This window comes from Schistocerca gregaria, chromosome 3 (genome assembly GCF_023897955.1).
Source record: "Schistocerca gregaria isolate iqSchGreg1 chromosome 3, iqSchGreg1.2, whole genome shotgun sequence".
NCBI classification, from domain to species: Eukaryota; Metazoa; Arthropoda; class Insecta; order Orthoptera; family Acrididae; genus Schistocerca; species Schistocerca gregaria.
Genome location: NC_064922.1, coordinates 749,714,147 through 749,739,178, shown reverse-complemented (window position 1 = coordinate 749,739,178; position 25,032 = coordinate 749,714,147).

The window sequence follows — 25,032 nt, the reverse complement described above, 5'->3', positions numbered from 1 at the left end:
GACTGCGCCTTAACCAAAATTAAATACGCGACGAAGAATCATTCAGCAACAGCGATAACGTAAACCGGCATAATATGCACTGTTGGGCAACGGAAAATCCCCGATGGCTGCGACAAGTGGAACATCAGCGACCTTGGCACGTTAATGTTTGGTGCATCATTATGGGAGGAACGATAATTGGCCCCCTTTATCGATGTCAATCTAAATGGTGCAATGTATGCTGATTTTGTACGTAATTTTCTACCTATGTTACTGCAAGATGTTTCACTGCTTGACAGAATAGCGATGTACTTCCAACATGATGGATGTCCGGCACAGAGCTCACGTGCGTTTGAAGCGGTACTGAATAGCATATTTCATGACAGGTGGATTGGTCGTCGAAGCACCATAACATGGCCAACACGTTCACCGGATCTGACGTCCACGGATTTCTCTCTGTAGGGAAAGGTGAAGGATATTTGCTATCGTGATACACCGACAACGCCTGAGAACATGCGTCAGCGCCCTGTCAATGCATGTGCGAACATTACGGAAGGCGAACTACTCGTTGTTGAGAGGATTGTCGTTGACCATTTATTGCATTAGTGTGGTATTTACAGGTAATCACGCTGTAACAGTATGCGTCCTCAGAAATGATAAGTTCATAAAGGTACATGTATCACAAGGTAACAACCGAAATGAAATGTTCAAACGTACCTACGTTCTGTACTTTAATTAGAAAACCTGCCTGTTACCAACTGTTCGTCTAAAATTGTGAGTCATATTTTTGTGACTATTACAGCGCCATCTATCACAAAGAGAAGAAAGTGTTACAACTAAAACATTAATATTTCTTTACGTACTACACGACTATGTAACAAAAAATGGGGGTTCCTATTTTTAAAAACGCAGTTGATATCCGTTTGACCTATGGCAGCTCCATCTAGCAGGCCAACCATGGCGCCATCTGGTTTCCCCCTTCAAGCTAGACAAGTTTCGTTCTTTGTAGTTTTTTCGTTTGACGCTTACTTCGTGAGATATTTGACCCAGTCACGATCATTGGACCACCCTGTATGTTTTTCTCTTGAAAATTTTGCTGCTAACACCAAACACAATAAATAGAATCCACCACGGAGATGACATGACAAAATAAGTAATAAATAAAAACAACCTGTTTGCATGGAGTCACTGCGCATTCGGAATACAGTCAACTGTTGACAAACCAAGCGCGAGGTACCCAAAGACAGTGCCGTTACAGTCGCCGACATTAAAAGAATTGGGACAGGGGGGATGGGGGTTACTCGTCAAATAAACTAGTATACCAATGGACAGGGCAAACACCGACAGGCGTAGCTTCCCATACTAATTCAATAAAAAGTTAGCAAAGTTTAGACATAGGTCACATAGTTGAAACAAGGGCTACCAAACTGGCATAGAATAACTGTTCTCTTCGGCCCATAAATTGAATAAAACAGCAGTTGCATGAAACAATTAATAGACAACAATTACAGAACGAAGTGAGTGGCGAGATTCTCTCATGCTCTAGCCCTTGAGAATTAGGAAAACGGCGGTTACATGAGACAGTTAACAGATTACAGTTACGTAACTTAGCGAGAGGAGACTTTCTCAGCGAAGATTGTGCCCAGTGGCGTGGCGTCTAGGAGAACAGCTGCAATGTCACTACGGTCCAAGAGTCCTACACTCCTGGAAATTGAAATAAGAACACCGTGAATTCATTGTCCCAGGAAGGGGAAACTTTATTGACACATTCCTGCGGTCAGATACATCAGATGATCACACTGACAGAACCACAGGCACATAGACACAGTCAACAGAGCATGCACAATGTCGGCACTAGTACAGTGTATATCCATCTTTCGCAGCAATGTAGGCTGCTATTCTCCCATGGAGACGATCGTAGAGATGCTGGATGTAGTCCTGTGGAACGGCTTGCCATGCCATTTCCACCTGGCGCCTCAGTTGGACCAGCGTTCGTGCTGGACGTGCAGACCGCGTGAGACGACACTTCATCCAGTCCCAAACATGCTCAATGGGGGACAGATCCGGAGATCTTGCTGGCCAGGGTAGTTGACTTACACCTTCTAGAGCACGTTGGGTGGCACGGGATACATGCGGACGTGCATTGTCCTGTTGGAACAGCAAGTTCCCTTGCCGGTCCAGGAATGGTAGAACGATGGGTTCGATGACGGTTTGGATGTACCGTGCACTATTCAGTGTCCCCTCGACGATCACCAGAGGTGTACGGCCAGTGTAGGAGATCGCTCCCCACACCATGATGCCGGGTGTTGGCCCTGTGTGCCTCGGTCGTATGCAGTCCTGATTGTGGCGCTCACCTGCACGGCGCCAAACACGCATACGACCATCATTGGCACCGAGGTAGAAGCGACTCTCATCGCTGAAGACGACACGTCTCCATTCGTCCCTCCTTTCACGCCCGTCGCGACACCACTGGAGGCGGGCTGCACGATGTTGGGACGTGAGCGGAAGACGGCCTAACGGTGTGCGGGACCGTAGCCCAGCTTCATGGAGACGGTTGCGAATGGTCCTCGCCGATAACCCAGGAGCAACAGTGTCCCTAATTTGCTGGGAAGTGGCGGTGCGGTCCCCTACGGCAGTGCGTAGGATCCTACGGTGTTGGCGTGCATCCGTGCGTCGCTGCGGTCCGGTCCCAGGTCGACGGGCACGTGCACCTTCCGCCGACCACTGGCGACAACATCGATGTACTGTGGAGACCTCACGCCCCACGTGTTGAGCAATTCGGCGGTACGTCCTCCCGGCCTCCCGCATGCCCACTATACGCCCTCGCTCAAAGTCCGTCAACTGGACATACGGTTCACGTCCACGCTGTCACGGCATGCTACCAGTGTTAAAGACTGCGATGGAGCTCCGCATGCCACGGCAAACTGGCTGACACTGACGGCGGCGGTGCACAAATGCTGTGCAGCTAGCGCCATTCGACGGCCAACACCGCGGTTCCCGGTGTGTCCGCTGTGCCGTGCGTGTGATCATTGCTTGTACAGCCCTCTCGCAGTGTCCGGAGCAAGTATGGTTGGTCTGACACACCGGTGTCAATGTGTTCTTTTTTTCCATTTCCAGGAGTGTATAAGGGGCATACCATACCGTTTATAGACCAAAGGCGTATCTACGTCCAGGCCACCACTGTACCCTCGACACTGCCACAGTTACAGCGCTCAGTGACGTTGTACTTGAGTCAATGTGGGCAACACAGAAGTGGCTGAATAGGAAAATAATTCCAGACGTACTGCCGAATATGGACTACGAAACATAATCAGGTAGAAATTCGCAACTAAACTCGGTTCTTCTACGACTTACAAAGGCATCGGGAATGAGACTGGCACGGCAGTGAAACTCTTACACGCCCTGAACAATCACGCTCCCTTGTAAATGACCAGGAGACAAAATACGCACTAGTCGAATAAGTAAGAACTAACATTTGGCAATCATAGAACACTTACGGACAATGCAGAGACAAATCTGAACGAAGCTCGGGTAACGGAAGATATATTTCAATTGATAAACGAAAGCAGGAATTGCAGAAGTATTCGAGTAAAGCCTAGAATACACCAATATAAGTCACTTAGTAACAAAATAAACGGTAAGTGCAGGCAAGGCATGGCGAAACAGCAATTGGAATACTGCAAAGAAACAGAAAAATAATTTGTCATCGGAAAATCTCATTCAACATGTGGATAAGTCGGAAGAATCTTCTGCGAATTTAAAAGCAATAATATTAACATTATGACTGCAAGACGAATTCCACTGTTGAAAGCAGAGGAGAGACACAAGGGAAGAGAGATAAGCTGAAGTCCTTTACGAGTGGGAACATCTACTTCATGACATGATAGAAACAAACTAGGAGTCAATGAATAGTACGTTGCCTCGGCGGTAAGTGTTCATTGGAGACAAGGTATTCGTCAGGAGTGCTCTTATTCTCTGCCTACCTAAACAATCTGACGGACAGGGTGAACAGAAAGGTACAGTTGTTTGCTGATGATGCTGTGCTTTACGGGAAGGAGTTGTCATTCAGTGACTGTAGGAGGATACGGGACGACATAGACCAAATGTCTAGTTTGCTGATGAATGGCAGCTTGCTGCAAACGTAGAATAAATGACGTTAACGCTTATGAGTTGGAGAAACACTTCCGTGATGGCCGAATAAATAATAGTAGCGAGTTGTTCGACACAGTCTCGTCGATTCAACATCTAGGCTTAATTCTAAAGGCGATATGATATGCAACGAGCACGAAAGGACACCAGTAGGGAAAGTGAATGTTGACATCGGTTTATTGGGTGCATTTTCGGAACTCTGTTTCTTCTGTAAAGGAAGCCACGGACAAAGCACTAGTGCGACCTAATCTGGAGTACTGCTCAAGTGTCTGAGATCCCCATCAGCTGAGATTCAAGAAAAACACCGAAGAAATTCAAAGGTGTGCCGATAGAAGTGTTGCCTGCAGGCTTCATAAATCCACGGTTATGGAGATGCTTCGTGAACTGAAATGGAGATCCCTGGAAGAAAGAAGACATTCTTTCAGCGGAACATCATTAAGAAAAATTAAGGAACCGACATTTGAAGCTGACTGATGAACGATTCTACAACCTCCACTGTACTTTTCACGTAAGGACAACGAAGATACGATATAAGAAATTTGAGCTCACACGGAGGCATACACTCAGTCCCTCTACTTGCGAGTGGAACAGGTAAGGAAGTGACTACGGGGGATACAAGCTAATCACCACCACTCACCATACGGACAATGGTTTTTGGAATATGTGTGCAGACGTTTATGTGGTTATAAATTTCTGTATTAAATCAAACAGAGCTCTGACAGACTTCCATCAGATAAGGCGGAAGACACAAAAAACATTCCTTCGTCATTTATAAATTCGTAGGAGGCAGCAACAAGCAAACGACAATTCAAATTAGTATATAGATTTTATGAGTCTGAAATGTACTATCATAACATCTCCACCGTTTCAAAGGAAATAAGTGCAGATATGTCCGAGGAATATCCCACAGTCAGCTTAACAGCTTTTGTGTCCTAGTTGATGACAAGGAACATATATTGCATTGAAGATTGAGTTAGTAGAGAAGCACCATCAACAGTAACGTATTTTTATTTTAGGATAAAGTTCTTTTCCTGCACTATTTATTTACTCGTAGTGATATAACGTACTCGATGGCGTTTTACGAATAGAAGGCGTACCTTGGAAGATGGTATAATAAGTATAACATTGTCTCTTACGTGTATAGTAATCACGTCTACGTACGGCACATTATTCTTTCTTCCTAGCTGGTATGACGTGGACTATATTGCATCTTGGAGCTAAATGTTGCTTGTATTTTGCTATGTCATGGTCACACAATTGATTTTTGCTTTTTATTTGGGTGATCTTGTAAAACTATTTTTGACAACGTTGGCTCCAGGCATGCAATATATTTACAGAGGAAATTCCTATTTCACAGAAAGAGAGTGTTACAGTTTAATTTCTTAGAGGTGATATTTTGTGGTTTTTTACGTATATGATAAATATTCTGTTGTTTTTTGTTGAACGGGATAATTTGCGCTTTCTGTTTTATAATGTCAATGAAGTTTTAGTAGTTTTCCCGTTTATTGAGGGTGTCTACAGTATCTCAGTAATTTTCTATTTCTTCCAAAATGTTCAGTGTACGTCCTTTAGCTACAGTGTGTAGAAATTGTAGGTCATTTTCAGTACCTTTTGCTTTATGTTTTCAGCTTTTAAAAGCATGTAAAATGTTGATTGGTTGCTTTCCGATACGACATTTATTGCAATCGTCACAAGAAAGTTGGTAAATGCTGGGATTAGAAAAATTGGAGATATAGTTTTTTGTTGATCTCATTTTGGCCTTCAAATTTTTAATCGGCCAAAATTCTGATTTTGGTTTTCTTTTCTTGCAAAAGTTTTTCGACTTTTCGATATTTTGCCAATGTATGGTGCTGTGACATCACTGGATTTATTTATGATTCCTCCCTTCTCTTTGTAATGTTGCATCTTTACGTATGGTACGTGGTTTTGTTTCTGTGCTGTTCGTAACATTTTAGCGACGTGCTGCGGGAACACTAGAAAAGAAATTGTTGAACAGAAAATCAACAAGCTTTGCAAGTGCAGTTACTAATTCTCTCTCTCTCTCTCTCTCTCTCTCTCTCTCTCTCTCTCTCTCTCTCTTCCCTCTTTCTCTGTGAGAGTTGTATACGATTATGGGTCGTATGTGTCACGTGAGGGGCTTATATCAGGTATGCAGTCTCTGAATATAAATTCGCCATTTTTAAATTAACTTGCAGGCTTTTAATCGTGATCGCTAGCCACCCCCTACACTTTGGGAGCAGTCCACTCATCGAGGCTGGCGCGCTATCGACCGACCGTTTACCCCTGCCGGTTCCGGCGCGCTGCCCGGAACACACGCCACAGGCCGCCGTCACTAAACCTCGCTACGCCTCGCAGCGCCGCTCCAAGCCCGACAGGTAATCCCACCCAACACTCCCGCAGCCGCGCTCTGCTCACAAGCGATTACTGTCCCAATCACACGCTCTCATCGGTGTAATCCCTGCTGTAAGCCACTTCCACGAAATTTTTTATTGTCTATGTTATTACATTTACATTTGCAGAAATTCGCTTACATCAACCCTTCTCCCGCCTTTCCCCACCTCCTTCCCCACCATTAAACCTATCTGGCCAAAACGTCTACATCGAATTAATAGCTGGGAAACTTGTCCTGATGGTAAACCACAATCGATCTTAAATGGGGAAAAATACGAGGGATTCTTATGGCTAACGTAACTGGCCGTAATAATTGTTGGTGGCGACTTATTGAAACTATTTTTTTTCTCTTGTCACTTATTTTCGTTGCTATCTTCTAATTCCGTAACATACTGTGAGCCTGAACACAAATGGGAAAATTATCGAATGGTTTTAATAGACGTTTCATTTTTCAGTGCAAGGTGGCATCGTCCCCTGTGGTCCGCTATGGAGTAATAGAATAATTACGATTTAAGTGGTTTCCTACGTGATCTCCGTTACTACGGACTATCTTTATAACTGTAAAAGGCCTGTAACGTTTCACCACCAAAACTTCCAAAGCAAAACAATGAAACAACCATCACATTCGTGGGTACTTTGTGTGACTGCAGCAACAGTTCTACGATAAAATGTGAGAGGGAACCTAGCAACAAATTGTTAAAAATGAGTAAGTGATGTATTTAGATACTATTATTCTTTATTTATTAACCCACAGTATACGAATAAATTGTACTCATCTTTACGCTCCCACTTTTCAGAAGATAGGTTCTTGAATAGCTCTGAATCTCAATAAAACAAAATGTATGTTGCTTGGCTGTGTGGATTAGCTACTTCTCGCATTCTAGTACAAAATTCAACATTACCTCGCTGTGCCGCTCTGCTACTACAATCAGCAAAGCTGTTCAGAAAGTGCGTATCGCCCAACCATTCATTGGTAAATCCCTCCATTCTGATTTATAACACTCTGACGAAGTAACAGACCCGAAACAGAACTGTGCTGTACTGGACACTATCTTGAGGCAAAGAATAAAGTTTTCCCCAGCAAGCACCCTAAGGAACGGAACAAAAATATTTGAAACTACCACAGAAAAATCATACCATCCACATTTGTACTGTCCCGCTGATATTTTAATTGCAATGCGTATACAAAGATTAACGGAGTAAGAAATCAAACGAGGTGCTATTGATCCATAACGAGCCGTCGCCGACCAAGGGTTTCTTGTACTAAATTACACAGAAGCTATCCCTGAACAACCCTTGAAATTTTGTGGGTGGATTGGGTGACCTTCTATGGTATATCACACAGCCACATCACCTGTAATTTACCGCCAAGACAGATGATGACCATTTTGTTACCGAAAACTTAACTAAAAACACAGATAGACTGCTTAGATCACATAGATTACAAATCCTTATTGCGTCAAACACTTGACAAAATTGAGCTAGATATTTTGTAAAATATTATAACACACAGGAAGTATGGTCAACCTTTATGTATCATCCGAGATAGGATCGCATTTTTCCTGGAGTGATACAGTATAAAAATTACAATATCTCAGGCATTTATGAAGTTTTTATTTTCTTCAAAGCCTGATTTGCTGTGATACCATGGATAACTGGTAGAAGGTATTTTGTATCCCGCTATTAATTGTGCAAACTACTGACGATAATTTCTGGCAGCCGGCGAGGTGACTGGGCATTTGTGTAGCTCCTTCCTCCGCGCGGGATTAGGCGAGCGGGCTAAGGCGCTGCAGTCATGGACTGTGCGGCTGGTCCCGGCGGAGTTTCGAGTCCTTCCTCGGACATGGGTGTGTGTGTGTTAAGTAGTATGTAAGCTTAGAGACTGCTGACCTTAGCAGTTAAGTCCCATTAGAGTTCACACAGACACACACACACACACACACACACACACACACACACACACACACAGCTCCTTCTACTGGGCAACTTTTGTTGCCCCGGCAGGCACACAACTAACATATGAGTTATTACACTGTTGGAGGAAACGTCGAGTGCTTATAAAGGACTTCTACCCAATAACGACAGTGTCGTTTCGAAACAAGAAGTGACCTAAAAAGGAAATGGAAATCGTGACTCGTGGTGGTTTTGCCGTACTCTCATTCCAGTCACTAGTCACATCCTGATAACACCGTTCATTATAGACAAACTATTTGTGAAGTACCTTTAACGGATGAATGCGTGATGTGTGCTCTTTAGGATATGTCTGTTACTTGAACGGTCCTTCATTCTATCAATGAATGGCTCCAAAATTTAAAACTATGGATGAGTTTTAACGTTAATAATGCATTTTTCACAGCAGCTAACATCTTTTTTTTTTTGTTTATCAGACACCTTGTTTGCTCTCGTAACATGCTATGTGCTGTGAGAAACTTGGTGGAAGCTGCAAACAATTCATGGTGCTCTGTGGCAACGCTCGTAGCTGCTGGCAGTAGGATAATCCACTGCAGCGGCTGTCACCAGCAAGGGAACAAAGTTGCAGCCAGTAGCGTGCCTTCCAATCAAGTACATTATATCTTCCTACATAAAATTTGAAAACCTTTCATATAAGCTCCGTATGATCGCACAACTGCCTATAGTTAGGAACCACAATGAAACTGCCATATTCATAAACATTAATTTAATCCTATAGCTAGTCACGTATTTTACCTTTCTTTCTCGCACATTAAATGTAACCTTATGACATAAGTTTTATATGTACATACACTCCTGGAAATTGGAATAAGAACACCGTGAATTCATTGTCCCAGGAAGGGGAAACTTTATTGACACATTCCTGGGGTCAGATACATCACATGATCACACTGACAGAACCACAGGCACATAGACACAGGCAACAGAGCACGCACAATGTCGGCACTAGTACAGTGTATATCCACCTTTCGCAGCAATGCAGGCTGCTATTCTCCCATGGAGACGATCGTAGAGATGCTGGATGTAGTCCTGTGGAACGGCTTGCCATTCCATTTCCACCTGGCGCCTCAGTTGGACCAGCGTTCGTGCTGGACGTGCAGACCGCGTGAGACGACGCTTCAACCAGTCCCAAACATGCTCAATGGGGGACAGATCCGGAGATCTTGCTGGCCAGGGTAGTTGACTTACACCTTCTAGAGCACGTTGGGTGGCACGGGATACATGCGGACGTGCATTGTCCTGTTGGAACCGCAAGTTCCCTTGCCGGTCTAGGAATGGTAGAACGATGGGTTCGATGACGGTTTGGATGTACCGTGCACTATTCAGTGGCCCCTCGACGATCGCCTAAGGTGTACGGCCAGTGTAGGAGATCGCTCCCCACACCATGATGCCGGGTGTTGGCCCTGTGTGCCTCGGTCGTATGCAGTCCTGATTGTGGCGCTAACCTGCACGGCGCCAAACACGCATACGACCATCATTGGCACCAAGGGAGAAGCGACTCTCATCGCTGAAGACGACACGTCTCCATTCGTCCCTCCATTCACGCCTGTCGCGACACCACTGGAGGCGGGCTGCACGATGTTGGGGCGTGAGCGGAAGACGGCCTAACGGTGTGCGGGACCGTAGCCCAGCTTCATGGAGACGGTTGCGAATGGTCCTCGCCGATGCCCCAGGAGCAACAGTGTCCCTAATTTGCTGGGAAGTGGCGGTGCGGTCCCCTACGGCACTGCGTAGGATCCTACGGTGTTGGCGTGCATCCGTTCGTCGTTGCGGTCCGGTCCCAGGTCGACGGGCACGTGCACCTTCCGCCGACCACTGGCGACAACATCGATGTACTGTGGAGACCTCATGCCCCACGTGTTGAGCAATTCGGCGGGACGTCCACCCGGCCTCCCGCATGCCCACTATACGCCCTCGCTCAAAGTCCGTCAACTGGACATACGGTTCACGTCCACGCTGTCGCGGCATGCTACCAGTGTTAAAGACTGCGATGGAGCTCCGTATGCCACGGCAAACTGGCTGACACTGACGGCGGCGGTGCACAAATGCTGCGCAGCTAGCGCCATTCGACGGCCAACACCGCGGTTCCTGGTGTGTCCGCTCTGCCGTGCGTGTGATCATTGCTTGTACAGCCCTCTCGCAGTGTCCGGAGCAAGTATGGTGGGTCTGACACACCGGTGTCAATGTGTTCTTTTTTCCATTTCCAGGAGTGTATATAAAACAAAGGAACTATTTTGATAGCTACATTTTCTCTCACTGGTGTGAAAGGGCGACAAAAATTTCATTAATCCCATTACTGACCCTCCATAATACATAATAAGCGTTCTTCACGTAACTACTTCTACTTTGACCTATTTGATTTATTTTTATTGTTATAGAACACTATTGCCTTTTCCTGAGTGTTTTATGTTGTGCATAGTTGTATTGGTTATTTTATGTAATAAATTTCAATATTATTGCTACGTATGGTGTCTGACAAAAAAAGTGAAGCATGTAGAAGGGAAGGAGGAAACACAACGAAACTTTAATAGTTGAGAGGAGATGTGACGTTATATCAGTGACCGAGTCAAATAAAAAAAAACTACTTGTATGACGTCCCAGTTCTTCTGGCCTAGATGCATGTACTGGTTCACTTGGTATAGTCTCCTTAGCCAAGTCATGACTTGAAGCAATACAGCGGTTGGAGCACGATACGGAAGCTTCGAAAACAAAACGCATTTCCATGCCTAATACTTTGAACGAAATACTCTGGCATTCCAAACAGGTTCCACTTGTCTCGTAATATATAAACAAAAGTCCTGTGTAGTTTTCAATGTAGTCTTGCACCATTGTTTCTTTAAAATAGTGACACGTTCAGATAACGATAATGGAGGTAAACAGCGATCCAGCACCATTCTTTCCTAAGTAGACCACAAACGTTAGTAATATTGAGATCTGGTTGTTTGTGGTCAGGAAAGACGTGACATTTCATCTTTGCGTTGATAAAACCAACCGGGCACAACGCGAGCTGTCTGAACAGGAGCTCTGTCGCCTTTTAACACAAAAGTACCACTGGGCACCAAATTAGTTGCATGTGATATATCTGATCAGCCACAGTGCTCACATAATCTCTTCAGAGTATCCATGGCGACTCTGGAATACCACGATATGGCGGCCCACATCAGTACCTAGCCCAGACCGCGTTTCACTTTTGGGACGTAAACTCAACCACAAGTTGGAAACAGTGTGAATGGAATCTTATCAGAATAAGTCAGTTTGTCGCATTGCTCAGTAATACAAGTTTTATGGCTTCGGCATCACGATTTCCTATCAGAGCCACTTGCAACACTAATGACTGGTTTTGTAGTCCCAGGTCGTTGCCGGCTTACGGATCTCCTTTCGTGCTGCCAGGACGCTGACAATGTTTTCGGTTGCGACAGTTCAGCATTGATTTTTGCAGACGTCGTCTTCTTCTTTCTCGTCACAATCTTCTTCAGTAACCGTCTATCACGATCGCTCAACACACTATTCCATCCGGGTTCTCATTTAGAAAACGATGTTTTTCCGCTTTCCCTGTGAAACCTCGTAGTCAAGGGAAGGTAGGATTGGTTACGATTGTGCACATGGCCGTAATCAGTTACTATTAGTTGCCTTTTACAGTTACACACAATTTATTCAAAACCCAAAAATTGTAGGGTCAACAATAAACAACAAATACCACACATTATTAATGAAGGAATAAACAACTCTGTAAATAATAGTGTTTCCAGTGAGTTACAATTTAGCAAAACACCATTAAATACAGATGCAATAGATAATGTCTTAAAAGCAAGCAGCTGTGCTCTGGGCAGAGGGCCTTACACGCCAGGAAGGGGAGTAAATTAAGAACTGTTTAAGAACTCGCTGCAATTACAACTTACAGGTATTGAAATATTAAAGGCAATACGCCATAAACACAGCAGAAGGAATCAGACGCCAGGAGTGGCAGTAAATGAGGTTTTAAGTCTTACTGCTAAAGTACAAATATCAAATCAGAATTTTAAGGCAAATACAATAGCAAAATTAATTAAAAATACAAGCAACTGATCAAAACGGTGTTCCAGGAATCGACCTCTGAGAAGGTCCCGCAACAAACATTTTCGCGAGCGATGAGATAGGCAGCCATGACTTGCATTCACTTTACAAGATGGTAACTCAGAATAGTGGCAGTCTAACGACTGACTAATAATAATCTCGCTGAAGCTACCTGACGTCCGATAAACGAAATACAACGATGGAAAAATACCCCAAAGCTCGAACAAGCCGTCTGCACTACGTCCGTGTTTAGGGCACCCGAAAAGAGAAAGGAATCATTACCACCCGAGTAGAAGAATCACCAACCGGCCTACAATCAATAAAGCCGCCAAACTACACGCTTTACTGGCCAGCAACGGCAAGGAGAGGAAATGAACACTGCCATTACATACAGTAACCCCCAGAGCACGTAACTTGGAGTGTTAGCGGCCACCATGCAAGAAAAATTACCGCTAGTTGAACTTAACAAATTGTAACAAAATGACTGCAGTAAATAGTAATAAGAACGTGAAGAAAGTTAATCGGATCCGCCTTCCCCAAGCACTCCACTTGCTGCTCTTCGCCTTGGTGACTCTATGAGCAGCAACACGAACCCAACTCACTGGAGAATAGCGAGACATCACAATGGTGGGGGTTTCTCTACTTGAATTGAAATGCACTCACCTTAAAGCTTGTTGGATCCGGTTTACTACGTGGTCGTGCACCTTCGTTACCACAGCCCTTCCATCCGGCAGTCCATGTGTGCCACCATCGATCCCAGTGTTTTGCAGCTCTGTATGGACCTGGCTCCTCCTGAGTCCCCAACTGAACTGGCCCACTCACCCGACCTGGGAGAACAACAACGTCGCCCCAAAGATAGGGCAACATTTACTACACATCGATAACTGTCGCTGCTGCCGCTAGAGGACAGGCAACACTTGCGAAACAGAGTGACGCCAGTCAACACGAGAAGAAGACAAACAACCGCAACCATACCAACTAAACGATACCGTCTGGCCTGCAACAGAGGGCGGAAACCTACAAACAGCACCAACGTGAGCCGCAGATGTTCCTTCGATGCAGTGCATCTTGCGACACTAAACAGTGTGGCTATCTTCGTTAAAGAAGCACACAGCATATGAGCTCAACAAGTCGCTCACGTTCTAATTGACTTAGGTTCGACATAATTCTCTCTTAACTACTCATAAAACTGTTCTGATCATGACTGACACTTCGAACATGTTGACACTGCACGCCAGCCGTTCATAGTAAAACGCAAAAACGGAACTTGCAGGCTTGGTTAGCACCCGCATTTATGTTCAAGCATACATCTATACTGGTTTGTCTAAACGCTGTACCTGAGGGCTTGCTACATCATGCCGCCAGTTATAACAGCCTCGTCTCTCTCCAAATACTGGAAGAATGGGACATCTCTCCAGGCCGCCGATATACTCACCACAGGACCGAGGATTCATCGCTGAACTCTGGCCGCTGTGACCGAGCGGTTCTAGGCGCTTCAGTCTGGAACCACGCTGCTGCTACGGTCGCAGGTTCCAATCCTGCCTCGAGCATGGATGTGTGATGTCCTTAGGTTGGTTAGGCTTAAGTAGTTCTAAGTTCTAGGCTACTGATGACCTCAGATGTTAAGCCCCATAGTGCTTAGAGCCATTTGATCCATCACTGATGACAATGGGAGTCAGTAATCCATGCTTCCCGCTCACGACACCACTGCAAACGCAGTCGTCTGTGTTGTGGTGTTGAGGGCAGCACAAGCATTGTTCGTCTGCAACTAGTCTCTGGCCAACAGTGCAGGGTGACACTCAGTACTGCAGGGAGCCCACTGCTTCATTACTGCTAGAAAAGAGAAAGAAAATAAGTGTGAGTTACATGTATGTCTAGGGCTACATTCTGCTACCATCATCATCGACGCTAATACTTACTGTCAAGCTGAATGAGACGGAAGACTAGTGCTCAGCGCGTCTGACTTATTTCACGCGACTACGAGAGCTTTTCTTCAGCTGCTACTAATATGTAACATTAGCAGCAGTCTAAGCACCTTCAAAATACGAAAAAAATATGCATATTTGAATTCAACTTTAAATGATGCACACAATTGTGTCTACAGCCAGTGCATTGCTATCGCACGTGCCAACACCACAGACATTGCTCGAACAGTCCACGGGTGTACATCCGGTCTACAGTGTCCAACGGGCACAGTATTTCGGCGATCAGACACGTCGCCTGACGATGGCGACATGTTTTATCGCCGAAATACTGTGCCCGTTGGACACTATAGACCGGCAGTATACCCGTGGACTGTTCGAGCAAGAAACACGCCTGGAGAAACTGAAGGATCACACCATAGACATTGATAGAAATAATAAGTAATGTTAAGGTACTTGAGGCCAAATGCGATACTCACGGAACAACAGTAATCGTCATCATTGGTGTTCTGCCCAAAGCCAGATTGTTGTATGAAACCATGTACACTCACCGGCCTTCTGTCATCCTTTTTAGGTCCACTTGATTTCCGCTTCCCTTTACATCGTCTACCATCTTGTATCTCCTCCTTCCTCTCAGTCTTCTCACAGAATCTATTCCTCACATTCTGTCAGTTAACATGCACACTTATCTTCACTAATTTCCCATACAGTTCTTCTCCCTTTCTACTAAAAACTACAGCTGTCTTCTCGTCTCATAGCCCTTTGAAACACTCTTTTGTTAATTACTTTTGTCATCCACCTTACTCTCTTCGTTCTCCTCCTCATCCACAGCTGAAACGCATCTAGCCTTTCTTCAGTTCATTCGTCTCGATGCCCATGTTTCTGCCCTATAAGGTGCCACTCTCCTAACAAAATACTTGCCAATATTTTCCTCGGACATTAATCCAATTTGCCACATAAATATCTCCTTTTTATATTGAATGCCTGCTACGCTATAGCAAACAAATCCTGATGGCATCTCTTCAGCGATCATACTTCCAAAATATTTAAATGCTCTTACTTGCCCAGTAACAATTTGTCCTATCTTACTTGCCTCTCCTTCCCGTGCCGATTACCATACTTTCCTCTTTTGCTCTATTGATTCTACTTCCGCATTCTACATGCTTAATTAAGGTCTTTTAACATTTTATTTACAGTTCCTTCACGTTTTGCTTGTAGTTGCACATCATCACTAAATATTACACACTCTATTCTCTTCCGACTAATACACACTCCACTTTTTCCCTCTATGTATTTCGTGACAATCTCTTACAGCTATAAGCTAAACAAAAGGTGGGAGAGGCAACAACCTTGTCAAACGCCCCTTCAAATGTTGCTTCCGTCCGACATTTCATTTCCACTCCCATTCTTACTTTCTGTTGTAAATACAGAATCTGTAACAATCCCATCTGCTTCCTGTCTATTTCTTTCCTCTTCAAAATATCCATCGCCTTGTTGGCGATACAAATTCTGCTGTGAAAAGCATTTTCAGTTGGATGAAGTATTTCGACCCGACAGATTTTCTCCTATCAAACTGTACCGACAGCGTTGTAAAAAGGAAGAAATAAAATAATGTTATTTAAATAAATTATGCTCGTTTACTTCATATACCGTTTATAGCTGAGCCAATTTATACATTCCTGGAAATTGAAATAAGAACACCGTGAATTCATTGTCCCAGGAAGGGGAAACTTCGTTGACACATTCCTGGGGTCAGATACATCAAATAATCACACTGACAGAACCACAGGCACATAGACACAGGCAACAGAGCATGTACAATGTCGGCACTAGTATAGTGTATATCCACCTTTCGCAGCAATGCAGGCTGCTATTCTCCCATGGAGACGATCGTAGAGATGCTGGATGTAGTCCTGTGGAACGGCTTGCCATGCCATTTCCACCTGGCGCCTCAGTTGGACCAGCGTTCGTGCTGGACGTGCAGACCGCATGAGACGACGTTTCATCCAGTCACAAACATGCTCAATGAGGGCAGATCCGGAGATATTGCTGGCCAGGGTAGTTGACTTACACCTTCTAGAGCAGGTTGGGTGGCAAGGGATACATGCGGACGTGCATTGTCCTGTTGGAACCGCAAGTTCCCTTGCCGGTTTAGGAATGGTAGAACGATGGGTTCGATGACGGTTTGGATGTACCGTGCACTATTCAGTGTCCCCTCGACGATCACCAGAGGTGTACGGCCAGTGTAGGAGATCGCTCCCCACACCATGATGCCGGGTGTTGGCCCTGTGTGCCTCGGTCGGATGCAGTCCTGATTGTGGCGCTCACCTGCACGGCGCCAAACACGCATACGACCATCATTGGCACCAAGGCAGAAGCGACTCTCATCGCTGAAGACGACACGTCTCCATTCGTCCCTCCATTCACGTCTGTTGCGACACCACTGGAGGCGGGCTGCACGATGTTGGGGCGTGAGCGGAAGACGGCCTAACGATGTGCGGGACCGTAGCCCAGCTTCATGGAGACGGTTGCGAATGGTCCTCGCCGATACCCCAGGAGCAACAGTGTCCCTAATTTGCTGGGAAGTGGCGGTGCGGTCCCCTACGGCACTGCGTACTATCCTACGGTCTTGGCGTGCATCCGTGCGTCGCTGCGGTCCGGTCCCATGTCGACGGGCACGTGCCCCTTCCGCCGACCCCTGGCGACAACATCAATGTATTGTGGAAACCTCACGCCCCACGTGTTGAGCAATTCGGCGGTACGTCCACCCGGCCTCCCGGATGCCCACTATAAGCCCTCGCTCAAAGTCCGTTAACTGCACATACGGTTCACGTCCACGCTGTCGCGGCATGCTACCAGTGTTAAAGACTGCGATGGAGCTCCGTATTCCACGGCAAACTGGGTGACACTGACGGCGGCGGTGCACAAATGCTGCGCAGCTAGCGCCATTCGACGGCCAACACCGCGGTTCCTGGTGTGTCCGCTCTGCCGTGCGTGTGATCATTGCTTGTACAGCCCTCTTGCAGTGTCCGGAGCAAGTATGGTGGGTCTGACACACCGGTGTCAATGTGTTCTTTTTTCCATTTCCAGGAGTGTAGTACGATAGTAATGGAACTGCTTTTTTTATTTTAGTGTAACTACCTTACTGGCAGAGCTACACTGACTGTTTATCTTTACTTTTTACAAATGACCTATATATGCATATCAGTCGACAGGTAACGAAGAAAAGTTTAGAGGGACCAACATTCATTTATTTTCCTCTTTTTTATTTGAGTTAACGATGTTGGCTATACATGTTAGTGCAAATTTGTACTTAATTCTTCAGCAACGTCAGGTAGGTTTGAAGTCAGAGAGCCGTGCCGGCAGGTAGCGATCAATCGATCGTTAGTTCGCATTTGCAGCAAATGAACTTCAGTGGTTCTCCGCGCGAGAAGCTTTGACCGGCACGAAGGCGGACAGTTGAAATTTGCAGGCCGAATTGGAAGCGCTAAGCCGGTTTACCTTCGCTGTGCGGGGGCGATAGTAAACGGCTTTTTCGGGGCACACACCTCTTCCCGGGAAGACGGTGTTTTGGGCAGATTGTGTTGGCTATGGGACTCTGTAAATTTGACTGCGCAGAGCGTGTGAAGATTTTGAGTGCCACTTTGATACCGATTCATCAGACATCTTTGAGAGACTTTCTGTGGCTTCAGCACCTTGTTGGCTAAAGTTGTAGTAGGGCGACTATTTTCTGCTTCCCAGATGGTCTGTTGTGTTTGCTTTTGACGATGGTTCCGGTCCGAAAGAACTAATTTTACCTTAATGTAAGCTACTCTGTTTCATTACAGACGTTGATCGCAACTGTTTGTGAAATGGATGAAAGTTGCATGCCCTGTGTTGCAGAGCCAGCTAGGTACGTCACTCAGAAATGCCCGTCTAAATTCATTTTGTTTGTAGAGGCCCAACATGAACCATGTGTAGGGGGAATAATCTGCTTGTTCTTTCCTTTAAATACCGCGATGTCAAATGTAATTAGAGTGTGTTTCCACTGTAATCAATTTAGTTAAGTGTTTTACACAATTTTGCTGTGGCTTTTAGTTGGCCCGTTCTGAAGTTTATGTTGTAAACGCTGCTAAAATAAGAAGTTACCTATCGCTGTAGCTGTTACGTTAGCCTGGTAAGCCAAGTTTGAGATCGAAGACGGGTCGCTTAGGTAAATCAAATAATGGCATTTATGACAGTAAGAGCTCCCCGATTTAATTAATTATGGCTAGTGTATTACTGCTAAACACGTTAAAAGTCAGAGAGTACCACTTCGAAGTGGTACAAATAGTGCATAATTAGTACAAGTAACTGTTTACCAATTAATTTTGGGGACACGTAAATTTTATTGTTTTCCTCATTCGTGTAGTTACAGTACTAACCTTTTGTTAAGTTCTTTGATACTTATCACCATATTAGCTGATTGAGCAGATGTTTATATTTTATGTTAGAGTCTTAGATAGTAATATAATGTAATACGTGTAGTCCATTGTAAAGCAGTGCACTATTACTAGTTTTGTAAGGTTAGTCCTTAGTCTGTTGTAGATCACGTTATACGTGGCCTTTCCCGTCCACCAGCACTCTGTCCGCCGAGTTATCTCGACTAGAGTGGGGCTGAATTGTATTGTATAACTTCTCCTGCTTCTGAACTTATATCTCCAACGGAGGTGACGATCTGTTGGCGTTGCTATTGTTCATTGTACTAAATTTGCTGCAGCCATTTAAGATATTTAATCAACCCAATTGAAAATTTTAGTAAATATGAAGGTTTCGAATATTAACATGCAGCTTGGCTGACTTCAGAGTCCTGTTAATGTTTCATAAATTGTTTAATTTCTAAATAGTTTGAAAGATCTTTTGCTGTCGTCAAAAAATGGCTCTGAGCACTATGGGACTCAACTGCTGTGGTCATTAGTCCCCTAGAACTTAGAACTACTTAAACCTAACTAACCTAAGAACAATACACACATCCATGCCCGAGGCAGGATTCGAACCTGCGACCGTAGCAGTCGCACGGTTCCGGACTGCGCGCCTAGAACCACGAGACCACCGCGGCCGGCTGCTGTCGTCAACTTCTAATGTCATTTCCTCGTTTATATTCCACAATTTGTTTCATTTCTTACTGGTTTTAAAATGCTATTTCACTCAATTTAAATGAATGGTTATCCATATATGCGTATTTTCAATTGTGAACGCTGCTTTCTTGACTTTTTGTTGAAGGCTATGCTAACTATAGTCTCGGCAAATGAGAGAGTATTTAGTCAGTGAACCATCGCTAGCAAATCCGGCTGTTTAACTGGGGCGAATGCTAGGAAGTCTCTCTACACCTGCCGTGTGGTGGCGCTCGGTCGGCAATCACTGATAGTGGCGACACGCGGGTCCGACGTATACTACCGGACCGCAGCCGATTTAAAGGCTACCACCTAGCAAGTGTGGTGTCTGGCGGTGACACCACATTCCTCCCCCGCAAATCGGCGTACGGTTGTGGCATAAGGCTTCCGCCCGCCGTGGGGAGGACCCCATGTTCACGTATGCAACGAGGTGAGGAGCCTAACAACAGGCGAGGCTGTGCCACCCGCACCCTGTCATTCGGACCGCGGGGAGCTAGGAAACGCCTGAAAACCGGCTCCAGGGTGTACGCCACCATGCGGTGTATGCGCCCGTAGAGAGACAGGAGAGGCCGAAGGGTCGACCTCCATCGGGCCGGGGCAGCCGTCGGGCGCAGACGACATATGGTCCGGAGCAGGCAAGAGTTCCATGTCGGAAGACAACTGGTCACGGGAAGCGATCGGCGGCGCGTGACCCAGGGAGGCGCCCGACGGTTGCAGCGACGCGTCCACTGCTGGCGTCGCCGGCGGGAGAAGAGGCGGCGGCGGCGGTAGTGGCGGCGGCGGCGGCGCGTCGCCATGGTGCAAAATGGAAGGCAGCGTCGGTAACACCTGGGGCTGAGGCGAGCCAGTAAATGGCTCCCCGGGGCGCTGACCGGACGGCACCGTCGCTGAAAGCAGACGGCGAGCGGCAGATCCCCTGCGACGACAGAGGTGCAGCTGATTGAGATGCCGACGTACCTCACCAGAGAACCCCAAAACCAGATACATAGCGCGGCCGAGGCAGCGAAGAATGCGCCCTTCGAGCCAACGCCACGAACCTCGATAGTGGCGATAGGAGACAACGTCGCCTGGAGCAAAAGCAGGTGTCCGCAGCTGCACAGGAACCTGATGCGGCGGATGTAGCAAAGACATCAAGGTTCGATGAGGGCGACCGTGGAGCAACTCAGCCGGCGAGCGACCATCTCGGGGCTGAGAGCGATACGAGGACAAAAAGAGCAATAACGTGTCCTCCCGAGAACGCGACTCTTTTAACTTCAACATCTGTGACTTGAAAGTCCTGACCAATCGTTCAGCGGCACCGTTTGACTGTGGCGAAAACGGCGCGGACGTCGGATGTTGAATACCATTGGCCTTGCAGAATGACTGAAATTCTGCGGACATGAATTGTGGGCCATTGCCGGAAACAATAGTCTGTGGAAGACCTTAAATGCTAAAGATAGCGGATAATTCTTGGATGGTGGCAGATGACGTCGTCGAAGACATCCGGACAACAAAAGGAAAATTGCTGAATGAATCTACCGCAACCAACCATCGAGCATTCCAGAATGGACCAGCAAAATCGATGTGTAAGCGTTGCCAATTGGAAGTGCTTTTGGCTATGGAAAGAATTTCCGCGGTGGTGCTGATTGTTGTTCTGCACGCACCACGCAAGAAGAGCACATATTCGTAATCGTGGCATCGATTCCGAACCTAGTACAGTGCTGACGAGCAAGTTGTTTCGTTCTCACTATACCCCAATGTCCTTGGTGGAGAAGCTGTAAGACAGAGGACTGTAACGAACGTGATACCACGACCCTGGACTGATCATTATCAGAACGCAACAGCAAAACACCACGTCGTACAAAAAGTCTCTCCTTGTGAGCAAAAAATTGGCGAACCAAAAGGTCCCCGATTCGTGCCTTGACAAGGGCCATTGCGTAGCAACAAAACGCAGAACGGGAGCAAGGACAGGGTCGGCAGCTGTGGCTGTAGCTACACGACGATAATCAGTCGGAAACGATTCGACCACGTCATCGGTTTCCGCATCAATCAACATGCAAGCAAGTTCGGAGGAATCGAATGCCCTATACTCAGCAACAGGCAAGCGGGACAACGCATCGGCGTTTCAGTGCTTAGCAGTGGACCGATACAAGATATTGTGGAGGTACTGCGAGAGGAAAATAGACCAGCGACTGAATTTCTGCGCTGTATGTGGAGGTACAGGCTTGGTCGAATGAAAAAGCGATGTCAAAGGTTTGTGGTCTGTGATTATGATAAAGTGACGACCATACAAGAAATCATGAAACTTTGTAACACCAAATACGAGAGCCAAAGGTTCTTTCTCGACCAGGAATAATTTCTTTGCGCAGACGAGATCAACTTGGACGCAAAGGCAATAGGGCAATCGTGCGATCCATCTTTGTGCGCAAGCACAGCACCGATCCCGAAATCCGATGCATCTACCATCAACAAGAGGGGCTTCTGGGGATCGAATTGCGTAAGGCAAGTATTGGAAAGCAACGCCGATTTCAACTGGCGAATGTCGCGGTCGCATTCCGTCGTCCAGACGAACGGGACACCTTTACGGCGTAAGCGATGAAGCGGAGCTGAAATGAAAGAGGCGTGTGGTATACTATAACGGCGATAATAATTTATTTTTCTGGGCACACTCTGTAGCTGATTGAAATTCTGCGACGAAGGCAAGTCTTGTATGGCACGAAGGTGCGTGGGACTGGGATGTATGCCTTGGGAATTGATTACATGTCCCAGGTATGGCAAATCACGAGCAAAAAACACACATTTGTCCTTCCGCAAGCGAAGACCATTCTGTCGCAAGACCTGAAATAATGTTCTGAGATTGGCCAAATGTTCTTCTTTCGTCTTTCCAGAGATCACAATATCGTCCAGATAATTTGCTGCAGTAGGGACCGACGCGCAAACAGTTTGTAGATATTGCTGAAACAATGCTGGGGCGGATGCACACCCGAATGGCAGTCGTATGAATCGATACAAACCAATATGAGTGTTAACCACCAAAACGCGCTGGGATTCTTCGTCCACCGGTATTTGCAAGTACGCATCAGCGAGGTCCCACTTCGAAAAATATTTACCCAGGCACAGTTGGTCAAAAAGATCTTCCGGGCGGGGTAAAGGAAAAGTTGCAATCACTAGTTGTGGATTCACTGTTGCCTTGAAGTCCACACAAAGTCTCAACTTTCCGGAAGGTTTTAGCAAAATTACTAAGTTTGATGCCCAGAGAGAAGCCGGCACACGTTCAATTAAACCTTGTGATTCCAAATCGTGTAATGTGTTTGCGACCTCATCACACAATGCGTGGGGAACATTGCGAGCTCTGAAAAATTTCGGGTGCGCGTTTACTTTCAATTCCAAATGTGCTTTATAGTTCTTAGCGCAACCAAGGCCCGGTGCCAAAATGTCTGCAAATTCTTCACATAGACGAGAAACACTGACTGAAGGCCCCGTTTGGTTCACCGACAGGACCTAATTTACCATAGACAAGTTAAGCAACTGAAATAAATCGAAACCAAACAAGTTCAGTGCAGAAGAAGAATGAAGGACATAAAATGACACAAGTTTTGTTTGTCCTTTGTATGTGGCAAGAAGGCTGCACTGTCCTAACACAAGGATCGCTTGACCTGAATAGCTAGTAAACTTAACATTAGCGGCACGCAACGGAGGTGTGCCCAGCAGTTTGTAAGTATCTTGATTGATCAGTGAAACTGCAGCTCCGGTATCGAGCTTGAAAGGTATCACTTTGCCGTTAATGTCCAAGTCAACAAAAGGTTTATTATCCTGCTGACGACAAGAGCGACTGTCTCGTGCAACGTGAACTGACACTGGTACATAAACACTTGCGACTTGACGGGAGTTCCGGCTATGTCGACGCACACTATTTTTGGGACGAACACAGTCACTGTTAGAGAGAGTGGCACTGCGCGGAGTGGAATGAACTACATGAATTTCCATGGGCGAAGTTTCGAGAGCCTGAGTATCCTTGGTTCGGTTCCGATTCCGGCGCCCCATTGGAACAGTATTCAACAAAGCTTGAAGATGGCATTCAACAAGTTACTAGGCAAATTACATTTACTCTACAGAATGAGATTTTCACTCTGCAGCGGAGTGTGTGGTGATATGAAACTTCCTGGCAGATTAAAACTGTGTGCCGGAGCGAGACTCGAACTCGGGACCTTTGTCTTTCGCAGGCAAGTGCTCTACCGACTGAGCTACCCATGCACGACTCCGCCCAGTCCTCAAACCTTTAATCCTGCCAGTACCTCGTCTCCTACTTTCCAAACTTTACAGAAGCTCTCCTGCGAACCTTGCAGAACTAGCACTCCTGAAAGAAAGGATATTGCGGAGACATGGCTTAGCCACAGCCTGGGGGATGTTCCCAGAATGAGATTTTCACTCTGTAGCGGAGCTACACACAGAATACATTGAAAGCCTCTATGAGGGTGAAGATTTGTCTGATGTGATAGAAGAAGAAACAGGGGTCGTTTTAGAAGAGATAGGGGATCCAGTATTAGAATCGGAATTTAAAAGAGCTTTGGAGGACTTACGGTCAAATAAGGCAGAAGGGATAGATAATATTCCATCAGAATTTCTAAAATCATTAGGGGAAGTGGCAACAAAACGACTATTCAAGTTGGTGTGTAGAATATATGAGTGTGGCGACATACCATCTGACTGTCGGAAAAGCATCGTCCACACAATTCCGAAGACGGCAAGAGCTGACAAGTGCGAGAATTATCGCACAATCAGCGTAACAGCTCATGCATCGAATCTGCTTACAAGAATAAAATACAGAAGAATGGAAACGAAAATTGAGAATGCGCTAGGTGACGATCAGTTTGGCTTTAGGAAAAGTAAAGGTACGAGAGAGGCAATTCTGACATTACGGCTGATAATGGAAGCAAGGCTAAAGAAAAATCAAAACACGTTCATAGGATTTGTCGACCTGGAAAAAGCGTTCGACAATATAAAATGGTGCAAGCTGTTCGAGATTCTTAAAAATGTAGGGGTAAGCTATAGGGAGAGACGGGTCATATACAATATGTACAACAACCAAGAGGGAATAATAAGAGTAGACGATCAAGAATGACTTAGTCGTATTAAGAAGGGTGTAAGACAAGGCTGTAGCCTTTCGCCCCTACTCTTCAATCTGTACATCGAGGAAGCAATGATGGAAATAAAAGTAAGGTTCAGGAGTGGAATTAAAATACAAGGTGATAGGATATCAATGATACGATTCGCTGATGACATTGCTATCCTGAGTGAAAGTGAAGAAGAATTAAATGATCTGCTGAAGGGAATGAACAGTCTAATGAGTACACAGTATGGTTTGAGAGTAAATCGGAGAAAGATGAAGGTAATGAGAAGTAGTTGAAATGAGACCAGAGAGAAACTTAACATCAGGATTGATGGTCACGAAGTCA